Source organism: Diceros bicornis, chromosome 2 (genome assembly GCF_020826845.1).
Source record: "Diceros bicornis minor isolate mBicDic1 chromosome 2, mDicBic1.mat.cur, whole genome shotgun sequence".
Lineage (NCBI taxonomy): Eukaryota > Metazoa > Chordata > Mammalia > Perissodactyla > Rhinocerotidae > Diceros > Diceros bicornis.
The window spans coordinates 35370586-35376144 of NC_080741.1; the positions used below are offsets into that span (position 1 = coordinate 35370586).

Below are 5559 nucleotides of genomic sequence, written 5' to 3' on the forward strand. Positions count from 1 at the left end.
CTCAGGCAGCTCACAGTCTAGCCAATGAGGGATGATAATAACATGTTGATGATAATTATAATAATAGCCAACATTTATTAAGTGTGTCATCTCCCAGGTGACGTGTTAAGCCATTTACATAGTGTAATCTCCTGTAATTCTATTACAAAAACTCTATAAAGAAGGTTCTGTTCTAATCTCATTTTATAGAAAAGAAACTGAAGCACAGAGAGGTAAATAATTTATTCAAGGTCATCCAGCTAGTACGTGGCAAAACTGGAATTGCAACAGGCAGCCCAGCTTCAGACCCTGCACTCTTAAGCACTTCACTCCCCATTCACACATATTCCCCTAACCCATCCCATCCCCATTCCTTCACAGCAAACCCTCTCCCCATGCCTGAATTAAAGGATTAATAACACCAAGTGTCCCTCCTCTGGGAGGGCTGGGAAGCACAAAGCCTCCTCTTTCAAATGTGTCCTTAACAAATTAGATCTCACAGGCAGGTGTGGGTAAAGGGTGCCAGTAAAGAAACTGAGTTCTCGGTAAGCATGGAGAAGACAAGGATGAAGGGAGACTCGACAGTGTTCATTTTCTAAGTTGATGGAGGCTGAACGAATCCATTAGGAGGGTGGTGACTTTTTCCACCTCAAATGAAAATTAAAAATAAGGGCTTGTACCACAGCATCAGGGAACTAGGTGAGGCAAAAGCGAACGTTTCCAGATAACAAGGACTTCTTGCATGGAAAGAAACTACCGCATGGAAAGAAACTACCAAGGGGAGGCCCACGGATCCCTTTCACAGAGGCAGGGTGGTGAAGCAGGTCCAGGAGGGGGCAAGATGCAGATGCTTAAAATGACCTCTCAGAACACCCTAGAATTCAGTAACTATTCTACACGGGTTCTTTTTCTACCTCACCTTTCTTGAGGCAGCTTTCAGACTATGCCAAGCAGCAAAGGTTGAGTAAAACACCAAAGCCATTTCAGATCACCAAATTCTTTCTTCCTTCTCGACTTCCGAACCCTGCCCAGACCACCCAGGAGCCTGCCCTTGTGAAGCCTTGATCTGTGATGGCAGTTAAGAGAAAACAAACCTCCCTCTCCCTCCAAAACAAAACAAAACGAAACACTAGAATATGGGAGCTATATAAACACTGGCATTGAACTCAGCTATTTCAATTACAATTACAATATTTCGTTACTCAGTAGCTAAGACTGAGAATGCAAATACAAACCAACAGCTAACAAAGAGACTGTTTGATGAATCAAGTTGGAAAGAACTTGTTGGTTTGTAAGTGTCTGATTCCACCCATCACAAATGACCTAACAAGCAGCTGATGAAAGGAATGGCCAAATTTAAGCTGCAGACAGCCCTTCCAGAGAAATCCCACAGGAGGCTGCCAGCATTCCCTTTTCTTGGACGCAATGGCAATCATATTAAGTACAGTAACAGAAAAATCAGAGTCCGACCATCACATTAAAACTGGGTCACTCTTACCCTGAGCTGGCTCTGTGAGTTATCTCCCAGCCAGCATGTCCACCTGGGGACTGGCGCGCACCTGATTAACAACCTGTAGGGACTGGCACAGATTCCATTTAGCTTCGACCAATGGGTTTCCAGATATATCAGCCCTCACATTGCAAACAGGAAGAAAATTAAGAGCTTAAAGAGGTAATATTTTCCCTAGGGTTTTGTAATGCTTCCCCTTCACACAGGCTCAGCCCTGGCATGCAGCTGCCTTCTGCTGCACCTCCCATCCTCCCCACCCCCTATCCTTCGTGCTGTTTTCACATAAAGACCTCAGGAAACGCATTGGTATTTGTGGAGTCCCTGCCACCTCACTGCTCTGGACCTTTTGTTCCATAATGTGGGAAATCCTGGACAATTCCACAAAGGTGGGAAAGGAACAGTGGGGGGGCGGGCGTCAGAGGTGCCTGTGGTGTGGGGTGTGGCAGGCGGGAACATGAAGAGCAGTTCCTTGGAAAAGGCTGCAGGGGATGGAGGCCTCCATGGGCGCCAGGTTTCAATTAAGTCAGGAGGCATCTCTTTGAATACCTTCCTCTTGTCTCCTGGTCTCTTTGTTTTACGGCTTCCTCTCTTCTTTCTTGAAGATCTTAGCGTAACTCCTGTTGAGATGTGACCTTAAAATCAATTCTTGTGAAGGTCCCACTTTTAAAGAATGTGATCTGGGCGCCCTGCTCTAGGTTAAGTGTCTGGTAGAAGATGGAGGCCACATTCTTCGACTAGTTTAAGAATTTGGTTTACCTCAGAACAAGGGTCACAGAGAGTACAGGGAATAAAGAGTGTGTGGAGGGGGTGGGGGTTGAGGAAAGTGGTGGGGGGAGGAGAAAGCAAAGAGCCTGTGGGGATGAGACTGTGGGATGGGAACAAAAACTAGAGAGGGTGTGGGAGGCGGGACATGCTACAGCATGGATGAACCTTGAGGACATCATGCTACGTGAAATGAGCCAGTTACAAAGGGACAAATACTGTCTGAGTCCACTCATATGAGGGACTTAAAGTAGTCATATTCATAGAAGCAGAAAACAGAACGGTAGATGCCAGGAGCTTGGGGGGAGGAGGATGGGGAGTTAGTGTTTAATGGGTAGAGAGTTTTAGTTTGGAAAGATGAAAAAGTTCTGGAGATAGATGGTGGTGATGGCTGCACAATAGTGTGAATGTACTTAGTGCCACAAGACTGTACACTTAAGGATGGTGAAAATGGTCAATTTCATGTTACATACGTCTTACTACAATAAAAAAAATTTTTTTAAAGGTATAGTGGTGGGGTAGTTTAATTAGTTGTGTGGAAGACCTAGTCTGGCAAGAAGCAGATTCAGCATCACTCTGAAGTTCAGGGACAGAGGGCAGAGTTGGGGTGCAGCTGGACAGCCAGTCCTTGCCGGGAAATGCCCTTGTTAATGGTATCTGAACTTGGGAACCTGAAATCTTTCCACGTGACTGAGGGGAGGATGAGTCCCTCATTGGGAACCATCCTAAGTGTACAGCAGACACCCTCTATTACTACTCACCCAGGAGATGGCCTAGGGCTGGGTAACAAATGGGGCTGCCCTTCCCTAGAGGAACCACTCCAAGGCCTTTCTAGGAAAGCTGGAAATAAAAATGGAAAAGTGTTAAAGGTAAATTGTGGGTAAACTCAGCCTTTCAGACTCAGAGTGAAACACCTAGCAAATCTGAGCCCATGGAGGTCACCAAAACTCTCTGCAAGAAACCAGAATAAATTGTGGTACGCAGAATTCCAGCTGTGTATGGACTCGGGTGAATTAGGCCAGGCAGAGTGTGCTCAGCGGGTGGACTGGGCCTGCCCCAGTTCTGGCTTTGTTCAAGAGGGGAACCTTCCCGGACTGAGCTTGGGAACTACCGCTGAGGGGGGCCCAGCCTCACAAAGGAATCTGGGCTGGCGGCTAACGCTCACGGTGGCATCCTGTTTGCTGCAGGCAAGCATCTTTTCTGTGGGTTATTTTTGTCTCTGGCCTTGGCTTGCTTTTCCCAGTGCCGCTCCTTGGCTTGTAACATTTCTTCCTTGGTTTATTAAAAACTGAGATAAATCACCTAATAAATCTTTGTTAAGTTTTTTCCTTTAAACCTCTTCAACAATTGCCAAAGTCACAAAGTTGCATCTCCCCCCACAGCAGGTGGCTGATGTGTTCACAGAAATGTATAGATCAAGAAAACAAAGGGAAAGTCTTTCATTATTCAGAAACCTCCCACTTCTGGTACTAAATTTACTTGCCTCCGTGTGATTTAAAGAGGCTGAACAACACCTGAGCTGTTAGAAGGCTGCAACCACACCCATCAGCACAGGAAGGCAGGCCTGCCTCCTTTTGCATGATGAAGACATGCATAAATACACTGTTTTTCCTTGTGGTTTGGACAACTATTGGGAGCAATCCCAGCATGTAATTTTTAAAGCTTCCCCTTCCCACACACATATACACAAACCTCTGTACCCAATTCTCCTTCAGTTTCTAAAATCATTGAATCACAGAATTGCTGGTGTTTGAAGGGAACTCAGGCATCGTCTAATGTTACCCCTTATTTTCATAGATGCACATGATTCTAAGGATATTAAGGATCTAGCCTGACACCAACTCTCCCCATCAGATGTCTTACAATTCACACACAAATCTACTTAGCACCCCAATAGTAATTTTCACATACCTCCTTTAGTACTTTGCTCATTTAATATAATTATTTCTTTTTAAAAAGTTTAAATTTTTGAAAAAGTAATATGTTCACATGATTGGTAATTTGAAAGGTAAAAAGAAGATATAATCCTATCCTATAGACACCTAGTTCCCTTCCCCAGATGCAACTAGTGTTAATTCCTTAAGTATCCTTCCCAAGATAGTCTACATATATATATATACATATATATGTAGACTTATATATATATATATATATATATATATATATAAGATCTTTTCTCCCCTCTTTTGTACACAAATGCTTTCACACTGGTCTGCATCTTCACCTTAATATAGTTTGTAGATTTTTCTGTAACAAGCTTCATTCTTTTAGACAACTCCGTGGTATTCTATTACATGCCATACCATAATTTGGGGACATTCTAGTTGCTTCCAATCTTTTTTATTATAAATAATACTGCAATGAATAATCTTGTGCTTATGATATTTTGCACCATTATTTCCTTAGGATAGACTCCCTAAGGTGGAATTACTGGCTCCACAGTTACGTGTAGTTGCGATTTTGATAAATACCAAGTGTCCTCCACTAACTTCTCCTGTCACCAACAATAGATGAGAGTGCCTGTTTCCCTAAAGCTTCACCAACAAGTACGTTATCAAACTTCTTGACTTTTGCTGTAAGTATTTATTTACCCATTTCTCTCCCATGTCCCAATCCCTCATTAGAATGTGAGCCCGTCAAGGTTCCTCAGAACCTAACCTGATCTCTGGTACATAATAGATTCTCAATAAATACTTCACAGTGCTCGCTTCAGCAACACATATACTAAAATTGGAATGATACAGGGAAGATGAGCGTGGCCCCTGCACAAGGATGATGTACAAATTCATGAAACGTTCCATATTTTTAGAGAGTAGATCTTAAATGTTTTCACCATAAAAAAACACTACTATTTGAAGTAATGGAGGTGTTAACTCTCCTCATTGTGGTAATCATCTCTCAATATATACGTGTATCAAATCATCATGTTATACACCTTAACTTACACAATTTTATACGTCAATTATATCTCAATAAAGCTGGGAGGGAAAGAAAAATGAATTCCTCCAATAAATAAGTATTTGAGAAATACATGAATGAATGAAGGAATTATAGGGTCCTTTAAATCAGAATTAGAAACCGCGGCCCTCATTTTTTCCATTTTGCGAGTTTGGGTGTGCTGCATTTCATTTTATTGAAGTGTAGTCCACTTGTACACATACTCTGAAAGCTTTACAAATTCTTGGAGATGGCAAATTCATTCCATCCCTCTTCCTCTACTGCCCACTGCTATTGGAGGGTCAGAATGCTGAAGTGTTCTCTTTTGTGAGTATTTTGTTTCAAATATCTGGTGATGACTGCCTTGTTAG

The 5559-nt window shown here is 42.7% G+C and overlaps 1 non-coding gene across 1 annotated transcript; it reads left to right on the top strand.

The window, feature by feature from the left end:
• The first annotated feature begins 4951 nt into the window (after positions 1-4951).
• On the top strand, positions 4952-5058 carry LOC131421547 (U6 spliceosomal RNA). Its single transcript, XR_009223898.1, has one exon. It is a non-coding gene; the product is annotated as a U6 spliceosomal RNA (small nuclear RNA).
• The last annotated feature ends 501 nt before the right edge of the window (positions 5059-5559 follow it).